Source organism: Oryctolagus cuniculus, chromosome 2, assembly GCF_051225735.1.
Source record: "Oryctolagus cuniculus isolate XC-2025 breed Fujian yellow rabbit chromosome 2, ASM5122573v1, whole genome shotgun sequence".
Taxonomy (NCBI): domain Eukaryota; kingdom Metazoa; phylum Chordata; class Mammalia; order Lagomorpha; family Leporidae; genus Oryctolagus; species Oryctolagus cuniculus.
In genome coordinates, this window is record NC_142868.1 from 6,876,753 (window position 1) to 6,898,223 (window position 21,471).

At 38.3% G+C, this 21,471-nt stretch overlaps 1 long non-coding RNA gene across 1 annotated transcript; it reads right to left on the bottom strand.

Annotated features, from left to right (window-relative positions):
* Positions 1 to 18,207: 18,207 nt before the first annotated feature.
* On the bottom strand, positions 18,208 to 20,108 carry LOC149127681 (uncharacterized). Its single transcript, XR_016229573.1, has 2 exons — positions 19,760 to 20,108; positions 18,208 to 18,524 (listed from the first exon to the last, which is right to left on the bottom strand). It is a non-coding gene; the product is annotated as an uncharacterized LOC149127681 (long non-coding RNA).
* Between the last annotated feature and the right edge of the window lie 1,363 nt (positions 20,109 to 21,471).

Below are 21,471 nucleotides of genomic sequence, written 5' to 3' on the forward strand. Positions count from 1 at the left end.
GATGACATTATAATGATGATGTTGGTAATATGATAATGGAAGAGGAAGAGAGGAGGGACATGATGATCAGGATGTTGCAGACAGTTCCAACCTGCTGCCCTGACTGTGTCCTTGAATGAGTGTAAAAAGTTCAACAAGGATGGGCTGCCCCCTCAGTCGAAATATTTTTATATTTACCTACCAATATTCCTTAGAAATAAGTCAACAATGTTTTTACGACCAGGAAAAGAGAGTGATCCCTCTGCACAGGCAAAGCTAGCTGTGATAGCTGTGTGTTAAAACAGTAGAGCCCACCTTTAATGACATGCTTTCCTGGAGCATTTTTGAAGGGTGATTTGTACTTATGTAATTTTAGTTTTAAGTGGTGACTTTAGAATACCATTATTAAGACTGGATTAATGTGTCTGCTATAGATTATTTGGTTTCTGTTCACTTTTAGTATTGTGATGACCTCTGAATTAGAGCAAATAGCATTATCTCCATGTTACTAATGAGAATCTTAACACTCGGAGAGGTAAGGAAATTATTAGCCAATTAATTATAGAAACTAGAGCCATGACTGGACTTCAAGAAAATGTCTTTCATTCCTTGTGTGATGCCATGCTCTAGAATCCTGCTTTGGTTTCTTAGAGGTTTTATTTGCCTACCTGAATGGGTTATGTTTAGGTTCGTATCTCCCAGGGGCATGCTGTTCCTAGGAAAACAAGTCCTTTCAGTCTACACATGCCAACTTCTACCAAGATGTGTAGTGAAGATCTGGAAGCCTAAGCCCTTATTTCAGAAATCAACTTCATGAAACCAAAGTCAGCAAGGTTGAATAATAAAGAGCCCAAACCAAGGCTGTCTAAGAAGATTATGGACTTGACACAGCTGTCTCTGATTAGTTATGATGTACTGAAAAATTCATGTACTTTAGCTTTCCCACTGGGTCATGGGAAGAAAGGTCCTTCTGGTCTACCTCACTCATTGATGTGATATTCCAATGAAATGGCACACACAACACTGTTTTGTAAATACAAGGTGTTGTAGTGTGAAAGACCATTGCATTTGCAATCAACAAGCTACCCAGCCTCTGCTCAGGCCTGTCTGGTCTTTCCTGCCTCTAGAAGTGCCACTTTCCATCCTGCCTTCCCAAGAGTGTCATGTTCCTGAGTCAGGAAAAAGTAACCATAAGTTTGCCCCCATGGCCACCAGAAGGGAATAATAGAACTTCCTCTTAGAATGTACTTATCCCTCACTCAGAACCTTCCATTAATTAATTAATTCACTTAATGTAAACCAGTTCTATACAGAACCAAACTAGGGAAATTAAGAACAATAACTTTGCCTCAAAAGATAAGGTCAGTAGTAAAAGTGTGTAAGTAAATAAGCTACTTTGAAACAGGTTAATATGTCTGCAAGTGTGTGTGGGTGTGGGTGTGGGTGTATGCACTTTTTAAGTACAAGCATTTATGGTATGATAGGATACAGCCAACCAGATTGGCAAGGCTTTCTCTAAGCTTCTATTTTATATTCAGGACAAAAATAGTCCAGAAAAAAAAAAAGAAATTAATCCCAGTAGAACATAACTCCCTTTGCCCCTTTCTTAGTAGTGACCATATCAGGCCACAAATTGGGGTTGTCACTGTGCTGTTGATTCTTCACAACTTTTCTGGGAAACAGGAAATTTGTCCACTGTTTATAGGAACAGAACAGAAGCACCTTCACGTAAAATAACTACAGAATTACTCAGCTGGTGAATGGCCAGGATTTATAACTAGGTCTTTGTGTAAATTCCAAGGCCATGTTATTAATCACTAGGATTCTAAATTTCCAAGACTAATTGAAAGTTAGAGTTACAGAGAGAGAGACAGACACACACACACACACAGAGAAAGAGAGAGAGAGAGGGAAATCTTCCATTGCACAGTGGCATTGTCTGGGCCAGTGTGAAGCCAGGAGCTTCCTCTGGGTCTCCCACATGGTGCAGGGGCCATCTTCCATTGCTTTCCCAGGCACATTATCAGGGAGCTTGATCAGAAGTAGAACAGCTGAGACTGGAACAAGCACCTATATGAGATGCTAGTGCTGCAGGCCACGGCTTAACCTGCTGAGCTACAACACCAGCCCCGAGGATTCAAAACTTGTACGTGGAGACTAATAGTGTCTTGTTAAGAATCACTCAATTAAAAAGTAATCAAGCTGGAAATCACTCTGAGTTCTGTATGGTTCCAAACCTTGAACCCTAATTCCTCTGATGTCTTGGAAACATGTGTGTGAATTTTGGAATTTGATAAAAATTATTGTTAGAGGCTAGTATCATTCTGTAAGTCTGCAACAAAAATATATTGTATCATTGTTCTGGAGGCCAAAAATTTCAGATGAGGTTGACCGTAGGGTCAGCCCCTTCTGAAGGCTATTGGGGAGAATCTGTCTCTTGTTGCTCCTCTACCTTCTTCTTCTTTGCTTGCAAGATATGGTGCCCATTGGTTATGGGTGGTACCACTTGGATCTCTGCCTTCATCTTCACATGAGTACCTCCTTGCATACATGTTTCTGTGTCTTAATTTCTCCTTTTTATAAGGACACTATCATACTGTATTCATATCCTACCCTGCGGTATGACTTCGCATCACTAACTACATCTGCAGAGATCCTATTTCTAAAAAGAGTAGCATTCTGAGGTATTGGGTCTTAGAACTTCCATATATGAATTTGAAGGAGCACAGTTCAACCTCTCAGAGTCTATTACCTCCGATACTGAGGCACCAAGTGCTTGTGTAGAAGTTGCAGAAAACACAGGCTGAAACAAATGAGGGAACATCTTCATGGAGAACATCTTACAGCTTTGCTAAGGGGTTTTTCTGTATGTGACAGCAGAAAAAAAAAAAAACAATTTCTCTGCACAAAAAAAGGATAGGGTTCTACTTCCTGGGATGCTGCTGCTTCTACTAAAATAAGAGCGCTCTCTTGCCTGAAACCTAGATCAACTCTGTTTACTCTCCACCAAGGCATCCATGAGGACACAAGTTGGAGAACTTGACTGATGGTGATTACGCATAATTGACTAAGCAGGAATCTGTCTGCTGGCTTGCTCTCCCTCTGCATATAGGGTGCCTATGGGGTTGCCATTCCAGGAATCTGCCAGTTACTGCCATGGACCACCTGTATATCTTGAATCATTCATTAGCAGGTGTCCTCGTCTCAACTTGCAAAACAAAAATGTCTTAAGCGTGTAAGAATTCCCTGTGGAGAAGAGCCATGCCGCCTCCAGGAAAGCTTCATGGGAGAGAAGCAACACTCATGTTCAGGTTTTGGGGCAAAGAGAACTAATGAGCTTCAGCTGGAGTGACACCCCAGTTTTTCTGTTGTGAGGACAGTACCCCATATTACCCGTCAACTCTGTCTCTCGCAGAAGGCCTCGCCTCCAAGCTGGATGTGAGTCACTATCATTATCCTCAGAACAGACTTTGTCACAGTTCTCTTTTGCAGACTGTAACATACCCTGGTTAATTTTAGATATAACCAACTTGAAATATATTTTGGGTTCCAGAAGTTTACATTTAGATCTGCTAAAATGTACAACCTGCAGAATTTGTGTGTGTGTGTGTGTGTGTGCATGCGCATGTGTGTGTGTGAAAGTAATCAACTTTCTTTAATAACTCTGAATTTGAGTTATTTCAGAATAGTTTCAATGGGTTGCTAATTTCGTTCTAAAATTAAAATGGAAATTTAAAGCAAAAGGACTTACAGATGAATTGTGGAGCTCATTTGCTTTTCATCCCATTCCTCTGCTTGTGACTCTTCAGTTGTGATTTTTTTTTAATCCTCTATATTTTTTTTGCCAAACTTTAATTTCTAAAGCTTTATTTTTGGTCAGCACAAGTAATAGCATTGACTGAGCATGCCATATTCTAATCTATATAGCAATTCTGCAGGCTAGTTCAGTTCTTTAAAAATCAGAAAAGCAAAGCTCAGGGAGATGACTTAACTTTCCAAAGGCTATTTAGTAGAGGAGAGTCAGGGTAAACACTCAGATCACCTCTCTTTGTTTCAAGGTTTGTTCTCCTTCCATTATCCACTGTTTCTATGGATGCTTTATAGCTAGGAACAGTTGGCAATAGGGGTCTCATATGACAATTAAAATTCTACTTCGCATCAGCTCCTTGAATGGAGATTACCACACAATAGTGTTATCCTTTAAGGCAAAATTGAGGAAATCTGACTTATGGTAGAATCTGCAGGGCAATTGAGGAGGTGAAAGAGCAAACATCTCAGCCGTATTCAATCAAATCAGGATCTGTGGGCAGAAGCCTGGGAATGCAAACGTTCTGCATGCACTCCACAAAACTGTGATGATTTATGAAAGCTATGATACAATGACATAGCAGAACAATCATTAGAATTGTACTCAGAATGTCTGGAGTTTTGCTCGTGGTCTGTATTCAGCTGAGTGTTTTAAAGCAAGAGAGTTAATATCTTAAGCTCTCGAGTCTGCATTTATAAAGTGAAGACAAAATAATTCTATTGAGAGGATAACATGAAATTAAAATTTTTAAAAACATTTTACAACCTATAATAAAGTAAAATTATAGCTATTATTCCTAAAAAGTCAGCCTCAAAATGAACTTTTGCTTTTTGATTTATATTTCCTCCCATAATTTCTACCATTTCAATTAAGTATTCAAAAATGGGGAAAGAACTTTGTACATGGCCCTGTCTAAAAACCAATGGAGTTTGTGGACTCAGAAGGCTTCCATAGCCTTGGTAGCTCATGTCAAGAGCCTCAGGTGATCACTCACATCATAAATAAGAGTGTCCATTGTTAAATCAACAACAGGAGACATTGTGCACTTGGTCCCCATGTTGGACCTCTGTTCTTAATGAGTTGCACTATGAGAATTAATGGTAAAACTTGTCTTTAAACTGTACTTTGTGTGTCTGTGGGGGTGCAAATAGTTGAAATCTCTGCTTAGTATAGAGTTGGTCTTCTGTATATAAAGTACATAAAAATGAATCTTGATGGAAAATGGATGGGAGAGGAAGTGAGAGGTGGAATGGGAATGGGGGTGAGAGGGCAGGAATGGGGGGAAGAAACACTATTTCCCTAAAATCTGTACATATGAAAATTTGTATTCATTAAATAAAAACCTTTAAAAAAGAGACAAGATTAGGCAAAGAAAAGCACACTCTCACACAGGTGGTCTCTAACTGATGGTGAAACCCAGAAATAATCAGCCCTATTTCCGTAAGTACAGATCACAAGAAAGTCCTGGATGCAAATTATCTTCAGGGCCAAATTCATCTTCAGCTTCTCCTGTTAAGTCCCTGAGTCTGATTATTCCATCAGGGAAAATATCTTAGATGCGTGGAAAGACACAAGGGGCCTCCTGAGAACCTCTTTAAGAAAGCATCAAAGTCAAATGCAAGTGATGTCTTCACAGTCTTCCGTACTAACTAGACTTAATTTTTAATTTTATTTTTGAGTCACATCTAAAGGCAAGAATATGCATGCCAATGATGTGTTTTTCTAGAGACTAGAAAACATTCTAGAGACTATATTATATTGATGATGGTCAGTGTGACTGCCTTTCACAGTCTTAAAAAGTTGAGCACCAAAGCACAAAAATATTGATTATGGGGCCAGTGTTATGGCACAATAGTTTAAGCTGCTTTTTGCAACACCAGCATCCTGTATCTGAATGACAATTTGATTCCTGCCTGATGTTCTCCCAATCCATGCACCTAGGGAAGCAACTAAAGATGGCCCAACCTTTGGAATCCTGCCACCCACATGGGAGACTCAGATGGAGTTCCTGGCTGCTGGCTTTGATCTGACCCAGCCCTGACCATTGCAGCCATTTGGGTAGTGAACCAAGGGGTGGAAGATCTCTGTTTCTCCCTGTCCCTCTCTCTGTGTCAATCTGCCTTTCAAATAAATAAATCTTTAAAAATAAGAAAAAATGGGGAAAGAATCTTCACTTTCAGAGGGAATAAGAGTACCATCTAATAATGAATTCATACTGGATTCCAAAGGATTTATTTGTTACCATTCCATAGTTTATAGCTTGCCCTTCTCCCTTAATGCTCTGACAAATAATTAATCACATTCAAAACCAATCCACTTGCACTTTGCACATACTTTAAATATGCATCAAAACAAATAGAACCAAGCCAAGAAATATTTTTTTCTTAGCACTGCTGCCAACCACAGTTTCATCAGCTGCAGTCACATTTAACCTTCAAACAGGAGGGCCAGGTCTACTATTTCATGATTCAGGGAGCCTGACATTATACTAGGAGCCTCGTCTGGGTGGTATTTGGAATTGATCATAGATGTGATATTCACTTTCATAATATAACTCCAAGTGTTTGGGGTTAAGCTCCTCATTCGCTGCATGTTTTTCTGAGTTCATTTCCCTACAACCCTGAAAATGCATTCTCCTTATCTCTTCAATTTTTTGATTACCTGTGATGTTTTAACTGGATTTAAGTTTTTTTTGTCTATGTCTTTGACCTCCATTCTAGTTTTCATCATCCCATGGTCTTTGTACTCCATTTGCAGTTCTTGTATCCCAAGCATCCTTTTGGATAAAGTCCTCTTCCAAATTAGACAGGAATACACACTTGAGCAGCATCCTGTCTGATCCTGATGACCAGACTGACTTCTCTGACATTCATCTTCATCTGAATCTTTTGTCAAATTCTTCTGGACTGCATTACACCCTAAATATCATCTCCTGTCATTCGCTTAGGTTTATCGTTTAAGCAGTTCTTATCTCCTCTGTATCATCTCTGATTTCCCACTTTCACGTCATTCTCAGCAACAAATAAGTGCAATATTATCATAAAGGCCCAGGACGTCTTTGATTCTGAGTTACTGCTGTATAACAAACACTGTATTTAATTATAGTAAAACTCTTTAAGAGTGTTTTATTTATTCAGGCTTCATTTATCTTCAAATACAAACCCACAAATAATGTTCTAACAGCTCTCTGGAGATTCTTCAGCTCTGTAACATTGACACTTACAATTAATAATTCACATGGGGTTAATACATTCTTTTTTCTTGAAAATATCTTTGATTTCAGTTACGAGGTAATGTTGGCCTCATTAACTAAGTAAGAAATTGTGCACTTTTCTAGATTCTAGAAACATTTTATAGGTATAATTTTTTATTGTTTAAATGTTAACTAGATCTGCCGGTGACATCATCTAGGAAAGGGATTAAAAAAATGTAAATCTGCTGGTCATGGCACCAACATTTTTATAACATCAAGTTTGAAAATTCTCACCTTTTTTGATCTGACCTTTGCTTTTCACCCAATCCTGAAATCCTTGCCATATACAGGTGGATACACTTACTGGCTCAGACACAGAACATATTCCCCTCTCTATCTCGATTGCAAGGCTAAGATTGGGAAAAGAAATTTCTGTTGATAGCAATCGGGCGTAGTTCCCAGAGGAAGGATGAGTGAATGCTGAGTGGTGCAACCAGAGTTTGATAAATGATAAACTTTGATTTCTGCCAAATCTTCAGACCTGAGGTCCAGTATGTGGAAGTTGCAGTCAGGCAGGGATGCTTATCCCTTCAAGTAGAAGGAGAGCTTAATATCGATTAGAATGCTCCAAGATTGGAATAGATTTCTTTTCAAAGCTGTGACTCTCGGGGCATGCCTTGTGGTATAGTGAGTAAAATTACCATCTGTGATGCCAGCATCCCATATGGGTGCTGATTTTTGTCCCAGATGCTCTCTTTCCCATCAGTCTCTCTGCTTATGGTCTGGGAAAAGGAAGGGAAAGATGGCCCAAGTTCTTGGGCCCCTGCCACTCACATTGGAGACCAGAAAGAAGCTCCTGGCTCCTGGATTTGGCCTGGCCCAATCATGGCCATTATGGCCATCTGGGGAGTGAATCAGTCAATGGAAGATTTCTTTCTCTGTGTTTCTCCCTTTCTCTCTGTAACTCTGACTTTCAAATAGAAATAAATAAATCTTTAAAAATTTTAAAAGCAGTGAGTTTCAACCCTGGTAGCACACATATAAAGAATTAATTATTGTCTTTAGTGTTATAGTAGATTAAATTACAGAAAAAGTGTATTTTTGTGTCTATCAGATCTCATTACAAACCAGAATTTCTATGACTCTTGGATTCATAACTATGCTGAATCAACATGAGATTACTCAAAAAAGAGATTGTGTGTTCAATCATTTTTGTACACATTCAGAGACAAAGTCACTTCAGAATAGGATAGGCAGAGATTGTAGTTGTAAGTGAAATTCTTTTTGGTCTGTGAGTAGGCACAAATGGGACAGTGGAACAGAGCATTAGACACACATTGATAAGATGACCGAAGACTATTCAGTACTTAGTACAATCTCTGACACTTTGCAGATACTAATAAATGTCAACCTCATAAAGAATAATTAAGCTGATGAATGAGCATTTGTTTGGGGACATTAAATAAAACCAGTATTTCTGGGGGTGGAAACTTTGTTCAGAAGCCAACAATTTCATGGAAAAAAATTTGATGTTAGATTGGAGAAGTCTTTGAATGGAATACTAATTAATCCATTCAATTGTTTTAATTATATGCAGGGAAGGTAGAAGGGAGGTAGAGGGTCTGGCATTGTGGGACAGCTTGTTAAGCCATTGCTTACAAAACGTATAGGCCACACTTCAAGGTCAGTTCAAGTCTCTGCTGCTCTGCTTCTGAGCCAGTTATATGGTTAATGCACCTGGCAAAGCAGTGGATGGCCCAAGCACCTGGGCCTCTGCCACCCCTGTGGTAGATTCGGATAGAGTTGGGAGTGAGCCAGCAGATGCAAAATCTTTCTCTGTCTCTCCTCTGTCTGTCACTCTGCCTTTCAAAAATGAATAAATCTGTGAATAAAATAAATAAATTTTTTAAAAAAGGAAGTATACACATGAAAATGCTGCTGTCAAAGGCAAGTTTTAACTCCCTCAAATGTATTCAGGAGCTCCTGAACATATTGGTCTAGCACTCTTCTGTGTCATTGCATTTAAGCTTCTGACAAGTTTTTCCTCTGCAGCAACACTCAAGAAGTTTTGAAATAAGATGCATGATTTTATTCTGTTCTCAAAAGCTACATATATCTTGGATCCACAGTGCCCCTAATTTTTATTTCTTCTTCGCATTCTCAAACCCATTGTGGGAACTTTTTGTGTGTGTTTGCTTTTTTTTTTCTGGTAATTAAGTGATGAAAAACTCTATGGAGAGTTGGTATTTAAATCCTAAATTTCCTTGTTAACATGAATCTATTTCTTTGTAGTCTTGTATACATGTGCTATCATAATCCATCGACTCAAATACTTTAACTTGGTTACAAACTTTTCTATTTTTCTTTCTTATATCCCCACATAATGATTTCTATATAAATCCATTGAAAAAAGAAGCTCAGCATGTATTATTTGTATGGATTGTTTAATTTTTTTCCTAAACTCACTGTGAATTTTTAACATGTTTTAAATGGTGTGTTTACAAAATTACATTGGGATGTTTTCAAAAACCACATTTTGGTAGAAAATCAGTGAATTGGTGATTAGATGAACAGGACTCGATTCTGCCACTAAGCAGCTGAATGACCTTAAATTAAGGAAATATTTGTTCTGGATGTGACACAGTTGATTCTCCGCAATTTAAATGGAAAGGTTAAAATGGACAACATTAGGAACTTACTTTTTGCTCATTGTATCTTATGATTTTCTCTGGGATAAGCACTATAGACTAGTAGAAAACTTTGGGATATTTTGAACTTTGGGTATGTTGAATTTTCAATGTTTACTCAAGGATTTCAGAAATTCTTCGATGAAAAGTAAGAGGGACATCTGGTAGATTTTAAGAGGCATACTAGGACATGACAAATACTTTGTCCCATTGTCATCTTGGTTAAACTGTAGCTGTCAAGGAGTTTGCTGGAGACTTCATAGAGATCTTTGTTCTTCCTTTTACCTTTACAATACAGTCTTTGCAATGTATTTTGACATTGGCTCCAATGGGTCAAATTTACTGTGATATGGTGTTATCGAGTTTTTTTTTTTTTTTTTTCCTAGAGAGTTTAAAAAAATCTGCTTCATATAGTTCCAAGTCAATTTTACTTTATTTCAGGAAACTTTAAATTACAGTAGCAGAATTTTTATATTTCTTTCATTTTATTACAAAACACTAATAAATGTTTGATCTTCTTTGCTTATCTTCTACAAGTGCCAACAAGTTCTCCTTGAGCCTTTTTTATCTCTAATTCTTCATTTCTGTTTTATATTTTAAGTGATGCTAATTCCATGTTTGTTACTTCCAGTTGAATCCTCATTTATGAAATCAGCTTTTTAAAATTTAAATTATTTCTCCTGTTCTATAACTGCTCTTTTCAAATCTTCCTTTTGTCCAATGACATCATTTATGAACGTTTTTTGCTTTGATTTGTGGTTTCTTTTATTTACTGTTGTTTTCTTAATTTCACTAAAATATTAGTTATTTGTCTTCCATACAATTCATGAGCCAAATTTCATTTTACAGGATTTGTTCTAGCCCTTAGACCATTTTTTTTCTTACAAGCACTTCACACAGAAATACATTCTTTCATTTTTACCTGAAATTGTATTCTTCTTCCATTTGGAAGGGACATGGTGGAGCAGGATGGTTTTTAACGCTTACAGTTCTATAACTCCCTCTTTTGTTTTTGATATTGTTATTTTTAGTTTGATAGTAAACTATGACTTCCAACTTCTTAAGGACTCTCAGATATAGTTAGATTTTTTCCTTAATTTGTCCCTCTTTTGCCTATCCTGCTCAGTTTGTTGTCTATCTTTAGTAGTCATCCCGCAGTATGTGGCTTTGCCCTGGAATAGACTTTTGAAGTGTTGGTTGGTAGCATTCATGGGGCTCAGAACACTGCAGTGCCTTCCTGGAGTCCCCTTCCATTCACCAATCGCATGGAGTCTATAGAAGCCACTTGCAGTTTTGGTTGCTGCTTTTGCTCTTCCTAGTGGTTTCCTTTGGTTAGTTGGTAAAATGTCATCTAAATTTCTCTTCAGAAATGGAAGACTTCCAGTTACTGAGAGTGTTGACAAAAGGTGATCCCCATTGTATAACCCATTGTTCTTATGCCTAGAGTTTAATAAAATTCCACCTCATTCAAGATCTGACATCAGTGTAGGATTAGCCCACAGTCAATGGCTACTCAGTATTGAAAGATCATAATGTCCAGGAAATTTACTATCTTTGCCCAACCTTGAGTTGACTCTGTAGATGCACTGTAGCTCCAGAGTTCCCCAGGGATTTGTTAAGGGCATCTTTCACATTGTAGCCCATATTAAATCTCTCTATTCTACTGCTTCTGGTTGCTACTTCCCACAGGGGCTGATGCTAAGATTCTCTCTAACATTTGACTGTTATGCAGCTAACCCCTCACTGTCCTCTTCATGATGAATGCAAGCTGCAGCTACAGCTGTGGCATCCAGGGTGGGTTCCATAGGCCCTCATTTTTTTTCTTCCACTTTTTTTTTTTTGACAGGCAGAATTAGACAGTGAGAGACAGAGAGAAAGGTCTTCCTTCCGTTGGTTCACCCCCGAAATGTCCTCTAGTGCCGGCGAGCTGTGACGATCCAAAGCCAAGAGCCAGGTGCTTCCTCCTGGTCTCCCATGTGGGTGCAGGGGCCCAAGCACTTGGGCCATCCTCCACTGCCTTCCTGGGCCACAGCAGAGAGCTGGACTGGAAGACGAGCAACCGGGACAGAATCCGGCGCCCCAACCGGGACTAGAACCCAGGGTGCCAGCGCCACAGGCAGAGGATTAGCCAAGTGAGCCACAGCACCAGCCTTCTTCCACTTTCTATCCCATGAGTGCAAGTGTCACATGAGTCTCAGCTGTTGGTGGTTTGGACTTTCTGCTTATCTTTTTCTAGGAAATCTTTAATCATCTAGTTTTATTGTATATAATGTCAATTGTTTTTTAGTTTTGATACCATGGGCTGCTCTCTCTATTTTACCTGGAGATGGAGACAGTTAGAGTCTCGGAGATTCAAAACCATGATGCTTTCACTGCTTTTTTTCTCCAGCAGTATCTGTTACTTAACAGGATTTGTTTGTAATTTTGAAAATTACTTTTAAATTCACAAAACAAAAATTATGAGATAGTAATACAATGAGTTCTATATACTCCTCACCTCATTTCCCCATTAACATCTCATAATAGTGTATTTTACACAAATAATGAATCACGCCCACCTCCCCCTAATTTTTTTCCAAACTCCTTTTATCCCTCTCAGCCTTCTCTGACTCTAATAATCAACATTCTGTGTTCATATTGAGGTTTTTTTTGAGGTCCCAAAAGACATGAATCATTGTATCAGAGATACCTGCTCCACTGTGTTTATAGCAGCATTGCGCATAAAATTTGGAATCAATCAAGATGTCTTTCCTCAGATGAATGGATAAAGACAATGTGCTACACACACACACATACGCAATGGAATAGTATTCAGCTATAAACAACACTTGTGAAAATATATAAAGAAAAAGAACGATTAAAATGTGGAGGTGGCACAAAATGGAGGAATCTGGAACACATCATGCTGAGTGAAATAAGCCAGTCCAAAAGGGACAAATACCATATGTTCACCCTGATTGGTGACAACTGACTGAACACCAAAAAGGAAACCTGTTGAAGTGAAATGGACACTATGAGAAACGGTGACTTGATCAGCATAGCCCTGACTGTTAATGAACAACTTAATACATTATCCCTCTTAGTAGTTTTTTTTGTCTGTTCTATTTAATATGACTGGTTTAATTCTGTAATTAATACACAGTTATTCTTAAGTGTTGAAATTTAACTGAAATGTGATCCCTGTTAAACATAAGAGTGGGGATAAGAGAGGGAAGAGATGTACAATTTGGGACATGCTCAAGCTGAGTTGCCCCAAATGGTAGAGTTAGAAACATACCAGGGGACTCCAAGTCAATCCCATCAAGGTGGCATGTACCAATGCCCATCTCACTAGTCCAAGTGATCAATTTCAGTTCACAATTGATCATAATGAAAGGACTAAGAGTCAAAGGGAGCACATAAACAAGTCTAGTACCTGCTAATACTAACTGATAGAATAAATAAAGGGGAGAGTGATCCAACATGGGAAGCGAGATACTCAGCAGACTCATAGAATGGCGGATGTCCTAAACAGCACTCTGGCCTCAGAATCAGCCCTAAAGGCATTTGGATCTGGCTGAAAAGCCCATGAGAGTATTTCAGGCATGGAAAGCCAAGACACTCTGGCAAAAAAAAAAAAAAAAAAAAAAAAAAAACTAAAACTAAATGAAAGATCTCTGTGAGTGAGATCCCAGTGGAAAGAACAGGTCTTCAAAGAAGGCGGTACCTTTCTCTGAAGGGAGGAGAGAACCTCCACTTTGACTATGACCTTGTCTGAACAAGATAAGAGTTGGAGAACTCAAGGGGCTTCCATAGCCTTGGAAACTCATGACTGGTGCATAGGGAGATTATTGATGCCATAAACAGGAGTGTCAATTTGTAAAGTCAACAACAGGAGTCACTGTGCACTTACTCCTCATGTAGGATCTCTGTCCTTAATGTGCTGTACATTGAGGCTTAATGCTATAACGAGTACTGAAACAGTATATTTCACTTTGTGTTTCTATGGGGGTGCAAACTGTTGAAATCTTTACTTAATGTATACTAAACTGATCTTCTGTTAAAAAAAAAAAAAAAGAAGAAATTAGCAATTCCCAACTTGACTCTCGCTGGGATTAAACATGACAATAGGTCTGATCTGATTTCATCATCATTTAAAAAAATCATCTATTATTTTTCACTTTATGTTTCAGTGTGGGAGCAAACTGTTGAAATCTTTACTTAATGTATGCTAAACTGATCTTCTGTATATAAAGAGAATCGAAAATGAATCTTGATGTGAATGGAAGGGGAGAGGGAGTGGGAGAGGGGAGGGTTGCGGGTGGGAGGGATGTTATGGGGGGGGAAGCTATTGTAATCCATAAGCCGTACTTTGGAAATTTATATTCATTAAATAAAAGTTAAAAAAAAATAAAAAAAAATGTGGAGGTGGCTTGAGTAGGAAGCAGAATTTGAATGGACATTTTAGGTAAAGGGAAAGCTATAATATAATTATTTATCATTAGATTTGGCATTAAGGAGATATTACAGAAAGGTCACTGAATATGTAATCCTACAACTAGAATTTAAGTCATAGTTTTGCTTTGTGTCCTGCAACTATGAGTAAATTGCTAATCTCAATTAAATAATGATTTCTTTATATAAAGACTGAAAATATTTCTAGCCCCCTTCTGTATCACAAGATATGATACCAAGATGCTTAGAATGTAATATTTCCAGTTATGTTTTAAATTAACATGAGACAAGAGAAGCTTTGCTTTGCATATTCAAATCAGGCAGTATTTCCACAATTTGACATATTCAGTCATGGAAGAACTTTTCTCAAAGCTAATAAGCCTTAAAAAGAGACTAGCTGCCATGCATCAACACAGCAAGGTAACCACTTAAGTATTCCAAATGGGATAAGGCGGCTTGGACTTTTCAGTTTCACCCTGAAAGCCCGCAAAATGTCCAAAATAAACTTCCTAGAGAGGTTAGTCAATGGAATGTATGGTTGACTGATGTTGTTGATTTCAGAATGCAAATATATTTGCTTTGGCAGAGGGTAGGAAGATGGATGAAGGAAAAATAAAAGAGCCTATTTCTGTGAAAATCTTTCAGGGATCTTTTAAGAATGAGGACTTTTCCTCCTGGGGAGACAAGGTTCCTAAGAAGGCACATAAAAAGAAAAAATAAAGACATGGGAAAATAACACAAAGCAAATGACCTGGGGGCTCTGAGATAAACAGTCATTCTTGGCTCTATTTTATATCTGAATTATTATTTTTATTTCTATTTTTTTCATAGTACATTTTCTGGGAAAAACACAGCTCTTCATAATGTAGGCGCTCAACATTCATGGCAGATGATGTGGCTGTAAGCATTCTTGTAGAATAATTTTGCAAATTATTTTTAAATAAGTCATTGCAATGTAAACAAAGGCAGGATTTTTGGGAAAGTAGACCATTTTACTGAGGTATATTTACAAATATCACATCATAAAAATCCCAATCATAGATTTTGGCTTTATAGAACTGCATATAATTTCTGGTCATTATTTTTACCTATTTAAAATTGAATGATACATTGATTTTGAAGACTCATATTTATAATCTTATCCCTAAACATGTTCTTATGATGCTAGTGATATTATTTCTGTCCTACAGGATCATCATTGCAAAGTACAGTGGCGATGGAGTAACTAGAGAAACAGGTAGCTAAGCTATTCAACTGGAAGAAAGACATGTGAGTTGAGAAACAATTACCCATGGCTTGTTGAATATATGTTCCAGTTCTACAGAAACAGCAAAGGTGTCTCTTTCCATGAAAGTCAGAGAGAAGGGCAAAGATGCCACTGACTGAGGGGAAGACAGAAATCTGTTAGTGCCAAGAGAGGCTGATGTTTTCTTCTCTTTTCATATTCCAGGAGTCTTAAATGTGGAATATGGATTGTACAGTAAAAGAAACAAACTGGAACACAGAACTGAAGGCATGCTGGAGAATGCGTCTAAGCAGGTCACAAAAAGTCTCCAGGGATTGCTAAAAAAAAGTCTTCTTGGAGAGAATAGAAGCAAAGAAGGTCCTCAGGAAGAGAAACTCATCAGAACGGAATTCAAACCGAGTTTTGCTTCAGATGAGCTTGAGCTCAGGTGTCCAGCCTCTGACAGACAAATCACATACCTGGAACTGATTTTAAAAAGGAAGAAGGGTTGGAGTCTGGGAAAAAGGGGGATAAGGCGGAAGTATCACTACCTTCCTAAATCGTATATATGAAATACATGAAACTTGCATAACTTAAATAAAATGGTTAAAAAAAGGAAAAAATGCAGTGTAAATTGATGTTAAAAAAAAAACTCTTGAAGTTGATATCAACAAAACAATATCAATGATTGTCTCAGAATACTAGGTTTCTATAGATTAGTGATCAGAAAATGCCATTTAATTTGTAAGACACAAAGGTGGACAAAATATTAAAAGTTAATGATTTGATATAAGAATTCAGCACATTAGAAGTAAAAGCTATATTAAATAATTTGATGAATCAGAACTTAGATAAATGGCAAGCACCAACAAAAACAGCACTGGTTAATGGAGAATGATTTTTGACAGGGTCTTTAGACTTACAAATATACACATATTTCAAATTTGAATATCAGAACCATTTGGCAAGGAATGTCATGGTCCGATCATGTTCAGGATGTCAAAATGTGGAATATATGACAGTATGATAATTTAATTCAGAGGTGATCACATAAATCATAAGGAAAGAATTAATGAACCAAAGTCAAACTTGACAGAGGCTCCCTAGCAAATTTATCTGAGGATCTAGTCTTTGGCCTCGTTCTAGTCAACATTTTCATTAAACACAAGTAGGTAGATAGCACAAAGACACTAGTCAATGCCATGCAGTACAAAGTGTTATCTACCCAGGGAAGATGGAACCAAGATTCTGTAAGATGCTGACAGTGACTTACAATTAAAAAAGAGACAGAGAAGGAAAAAAAATGCAATTTCACGTCTGATCATTTTTTCAAATTTGTATAAGAATTCATGAGATGAAGCTGGGACTTCTCACTCTCTTACATCTTATCTGCCTCCTTCAGAAGTTTGAGAAACACAGCAACAATGTGAGTGATTCTCAAATCTTTGCGTATTTCTCATCCTGAAAAACGTGATGAGTCCTGACATGGTTCCTGGCTCACACCGATGATTTCTTCTTCTGAGGAACATGGTTTAGAGAATTCTTAGGATTTTGTGTTGCTCAGCATCCATGTTGAATACAAATTTTACCTTCTGTATCTGGAAGCAGGGCTCAGTCACCCTTTGCACCACCAGACCCACATGCTTCAAGCTTAGGTAAGAACTTAGAGGCATCCTTCCTGCCTAGAAGACGGCTACCTCACTTTCCCACTATGTCCCTTAAATGGATTACTGAGGCATTTGCCATTCAATACAGTGACCTGTACTCCATCCCCTTATATATACAGCTAGCTACCCCTCTCTCTCTTCTGGGCATGATCCCAGGAGGGAGGACAGCCTTCCTCATACACTGTACCCTCTCAACCAAGTGAGCCATCCTTGCTCAAAGTCTGTAAGTAAAACTCTGAACTTACTGCCTGCGGGGATGGTGTACTGCAATTACGTCTTCTATCCCAAAGAACCAGGGCTTGCCCCAGACCATTTTCCCCCAGGATTCCCATGAGTGGAGGGGAATACAAGATGGGGCTCCTGGTACCAGAGCTGTGGTCAAGAAACATAAACTTGACATGGATCAGACAAGAGCTACAAGGTCATCTTCCAGGACAAACAAGTTTCCTGTGTAGGAGATCCTCCGATCATGTGTCAATTCAGACACCTGACAGGATAAAAGACATCCATGCAAGGCACACAGAAACTCTCCCACCTCCAACTCACCTCATGTTCCAACAGGACACTCCAACTCACCGCATGTCCCAACAGGGCACTCCAACTCACCTCGTGTTCCAACAGGGCAGTCTCATTAGCCTTTGCTCATGGAATCTCAATTTAGCTGGAGGCTCTCAAAACCTATGGATATTTCTCTCTCTCACTCTCTCTCCCCTCTATCTCCTTTCTCCTCCCCCCCAACCTCTGTATATGTTTAAAGGGAAAAAGATTTATTTTGGATCATGCTTCTGGAAGATGAAAGTCAAAAGCACTCATCTGTTGATATTTTTTATATTTTTAAATTTTTTCTTATTTATGTAAGGTGAACAGATTTCATATATTTCATATATACAGATTTAGGAGCATAGTAATACTTCTCACCCTACCCTCCCTCCCATCCACACTCCTGCTCTCCTTCCTCCTTACTTTCTTATGTTTTCTTTTAATTTTTGCAAGGACATACTTTCAGCTTATTTTATAATCACAAGCTTAAGCCTCCACTAAGTAAAGAATTCAAAAAAGAGTAAGTAGAAAAAAAAATCCCACATTTCTTAACAATATAGACAAGTGCTGTAAACAATAGTCAAATCTCAAAATGTCAATTTCTCTAATATACATTACATTTTTGTACTTTGCATATAAGTTACCACAAATCAGGGAAAATATATAATATCTGTCTTTTCGGGACTGGTTTATTTCACTAAGCATAACGGTTTCCTGTTGCATCCATTTTCTTGCCAAAGACAGGATTTTATTCATTTTTTAAAGATTTATTTATTTATTTGAGAGTGAGAGTTACACAGAGAAAAGAGAGTCAGAGAGAAAGAGAGAGAGAAAAGTCTTCCATCCACAGGTTCACTCCCCAATTGGCTGCAACTGCACCAATCTGAAGCCAGGAGCCAGGAGCTTCTTCTAGGTCTTCCTACACAGATGCAGGGGTCCAAGGATTTGGGCCATCTTCTACTGCTTTCCCAGGCCATAGCAGAGAGCTAGACTGGAAGAGGAGCAGCCAGGATTTGAACCAGCACACATATGGGATACTGTGACTGCAGGCTGTGGCTTTACCTACTCTGCCACAGTGTCAGCCTCAGGATTTCATTCTATTTTGTAGTTGAGTAGTATTTCATAGTATGTATACATAACCACAAGAGGCAACTGACAGAATGGGAGAAAATATTTGCAAGCTATGCAACTGATAAAGGATTAATATCCAGAGCCTACAAAGAGCTCAAGAAACTCAATAACAACAGCAAAACACAAACAATCCAGTTAAGAAATGGACAAAGGATTTGAACAACCATTTTTCAAAAAAGGAGATTCCAATGGCCAACAGATACATGAAAAAATGCTCAGGATCGCTAGCCATCAGGAAAATGTAAATCAAACCTACAATGAGATTTCACCTCATTCCAGTTAGAATGGCTCTCAGACAGAATTCAGCAAGCAATAAATGCTGGTAGGGGTGTGGTGGAAAAAGGTATCCTAACCCACTGTTGGTAGAAATGTAAACTAGTATAGACATTATGCAAGACAGTATGGAGATACCTCAGAAAGCTGAAAACAGATCTACCATGTGACTCAGCCATCCCATTCCTGGATATTTTTACCCAAATGAAATTAAATCAGTAAATTAGTTATCTGTACTTCTATGATTATAGCAGCTCAACTCACAATAGTTAAGGTATGGAATAAACTCGCTGTCCTCTTCTTCTTTTCATTAGAAGTTCGAGATGTGCTTATGAAGTCAGTCATTTCCTTCATTTTCTCTGTTTATACCTTCCTTGCTTGAAATTTTAAAATCTGTTTTTAATATCCCAATCAGAGGCATCCCCACTGAGAGAATGCTATCCTAAAATACTTATCTAATCTTGAATCATATCATATATAATAGTCATATCATATTCTTTCATTTTATTCATGCATTCTTTTACTGGTTCATTTAAGGCTAATCACATATAAGTTTTGTGCTGGAAGGAGTGAAATGAATAGGGCGAGAATTGCCTTTCACAAGGATAACAGCTGATAAGGAGAATACCCAGGAATAGTCATAGGTAGTTACAGTACATGATGATAAGTACGGTGATACAGGCAAAGAGTCGGAGACAGAAAAGGGAATAGGGAATTCTGGGGAAAAGCCACAAAATAGAGCAGCAAAAGTTTCCAATACATGTTAAAATCCTTTCAGGAACTGAGATATAAGGCAGACGTTTAGCCTAGTATTTGACATACCTGTGCCCCACATCAGAGTTCCTGGGTTTGATACCAACTCCTGCTGTAGCTTCCTGAGAATACGAACTTCAGGAGGCAGTGGTGCTGGTGTAAGAAACTGGGTCACGCTACTTGCTCGAGAGATCTGGATGGAGTCCTCATTTCTGAGCATGAGTCCCAGGTCCCCATCCCTCTCTAATGCAGGCATTTGGGGGCTTAACCAGCAGATCAGCAAACTGGAGCTTGCTCTCTTTCTCTCCTACCCCCTCAAATAAATAACATAAAACTGTTAAAACTAAGAAACAAAACAAGGTGAAAGTTAGAAGCAGAATAGACACATCTTACAGTGTACAGAGGCACGTTCCTTTACAGGGAAGTCCCCCTCTTGCTCCTTTTTCAAAAAGCCACGGACCCGCTACAGACTCAAAGTCTTGGCCAGCATGCCCTCTTGTGGTAGTCTTGTGAACTACCCTTCTGCCCCTTCCTAAATTGCATGAAAATGAGGACTAACATGAAGACACACAGTTCATACACAAAGTATTTAATAATTGCTTGCTGAATCTGTTGTAGGATATAGCCTATAATGTGTCACTTAATTAAGGTGATACATACTAAGAAACATGTACTTAGGTGATTTTCTTGTTGTATGAACATATAAGAGAAACCTACACAATATATATTATGGCCAATCAAAAGGCATGTAAACACAAGATGCATGAGACTGCTGCTGGTGTCACATGGTGTATTTCCTTACAATAAACTTTTTTTAATAAGTAGAAGGAGTGCATCCAAAAAGATTAAAATTTTCAAAGTATAGTATATGATGAATACATAAACCATCAAGTATTCGGTCCCATACATCATCATATGCACAATACATATGTGACTGGCAACATAGCAGATTTGTTTGCAGCAGCATCACCTGTAACATGCAAGTAACTCAAAGCATTAGGGAGTTATGATGCCAAGAAACCAGTAGGTAATAGGGATGTTTTTGCTCCCTTATAATCTTATGGGACTATCATCATATATGCAGTTCGTCATTGATTGAAATGCTATGTCGACATATATATATGCAATTTCAAAAAATACACAAATAAGAATTTCAAAAAATAAAAAGTTGTGTGCAGGGGAAAGCATCTATTATAGAGATTGAGCCACTAGTTACGATGTCTTCAACGGCATGACTGGCTTCAATACCCAACTCAAGCTCCTGACTCCAGCTTCCTGATAATGTAGACTCTGGGAGGCAGCAGTGATGGCTCAGGTAATTGGGTTCCTACCACCCTCATAGGAGATCTGGATTAAGTTCCAGGCTTCTGACTTCAAGTCCAGCTCAACTCTAGTGATTGTGGGCATTTAGAGAGTGAACCAGAAGATAGAATCAATCTCTCTCTCTCTCTCTCTCTCTCTCTCTCTCTCTCTCTCTCTCCTTCTCCCTTTAGTCCCTTTCCCTCTCTTTCCCAAATAAGTATATTTTAAAAGATTACATCCATTATATTCTACCTAATCAGGAGAAATGACATTCACTAAAGAACAAACTTACAAAATACTCAGGGACCTGGGAACCCACAAAAAAGCAACAGATACAGGAAATGTTTGATTTTGACTCCCAGCTGGCTTACCAGCTGCAGATTGTGACAAGTCACTCTAGGACTCTTTATATTAGCTTCCTCAACTGATGTATTTGGATTGACTATATGTCCCAGTTTTACTTGGATGGTCTTTGTCCA